The following is a 1,236-nucleotide window of genomic DNA, read 5'->3' on the forward strand; positions in this document are numbered from 1 at the left end:
AAAAAAAAAAAAAAGGTAAAATTATAGCTATAAACCCTGAGATCTTGGGCAGCACCTATTGCTAAAAGTAGGGCACCAGCCCCATATACTGAAGGTGGTGGGTTCAAACCCGGCCCCAGCCAAAAAAAAGAAAAAACCCTGAGATCTTTAGATTGGGAGGAACAACCACAAATAAGAATTTTTTATCAGGAGTGACTCAAATCAACACCTGCTATGGATTTGGACAGATCAAAACTGATTGACTGAAGGAATGTACTTTTTTTTGTTTTTTGAGACAGAGCCTAAAGCTATCCCCCTGGGTAGAGTCGGGGGGACAACCTCTAATTCCTGGGCTCAAGCGAGTCTCCTGCCTCCGCCTCCCAAGTAGCTGGGACCACAGGTGCCTGCCACAACGCCTGGCTATTTTTTGGTTGTAGCCATCATTGTTGTTTGGCGGGCCTGGGCTGGATTTGAACCCACCACCTTAGGTGTATGTGGCTGGTGCCTTAGCGACTTGAGCCACAGGCACTGAGCCAGGAATGTATTTTGGGGATCACACCAACTACCCCATCTCTGAATCCTCAAAAAGACTTCTGACCTTTAGGCATCCTGTTTTCCTTCCTCTTATCTAGTTCATACAGTTGTTGTGGAGGTAGAACAAAGGGATGACTACAGAATCACCTTTAAAAGTTTTTTTTTTTAAAGCCAAGCTTATAGCCAGGCATTGTGGTGGATGCCTGTAGTCCCAGCAACTCAGGGAGGCTGAGGCAAGAGAATCACCTTAGCCCAAGAGCCAGAGGTTGCTGTGAACTGTTACACCATGGCACTCTACAGAGGGTGACAAAATGTGACTCTGTCTCCAAAACAGGGCGGTGCCTGTGGCTCAACAACAACTACAAAAAAATAGCAGGGTGTTGTGGCGGGTACCTATCGTCCCAGCTATTCAGGAGGCTGAGGCAAGAGAATTGCCTAAACCCAAGAGCTGGAGGTTGCTGTGAGATGTGATGTCAGAGCACTCTACCAAGGGCAGTAAAAGGGCAATAAAGTGAGACTCTGTCTCTAAAAAAAAAAAAAAAGCCAAGCTTAAGGAATCTCTAGGAACCAAAAGTGCATGCTTCCTTAAAAATACATTTATATTTTGGCTGATATAACTTGCTTGTTTTAAATTTCTGTTCTGCCATTCATTCTTACAGCTTTACCACATTTTTATGGTTTTTTGTTTGTCATCTGTAGCTGCCTTTTTTTTTTTTTTTTTTT

The 1,236-nt window shown here is 43.9% G+C and overlaps 1 protein-coding gene across 1 annotated transcript in view; it reads left to right on the forward strand.

The window, feature by feature from the left end:
- TRIP4 (thyroid hormone receptor interactor 4) overlaps positions 1 to 1,236 on the forward strand; it is a 101,023-nt gene that overhangs the window by 59,331 nt on the left and 40,456 nt on the right. The window lies entirely within an intron of this gene.

This window comes from Otolemur garnettii, unplaced genomic scaffold, assembly GCF_000181295.1.
Source record: "Otolemur garnettii isolate 467f Iridium unplaced genomic scaffold, OtoGar3 scaffold00011, whole genome shotgun sequence".
NCBI lineage: Eukaryota > Metazoa > Chordata > Mammalia > Primates > Galagidae > Otolemur > Otolemur garnettii.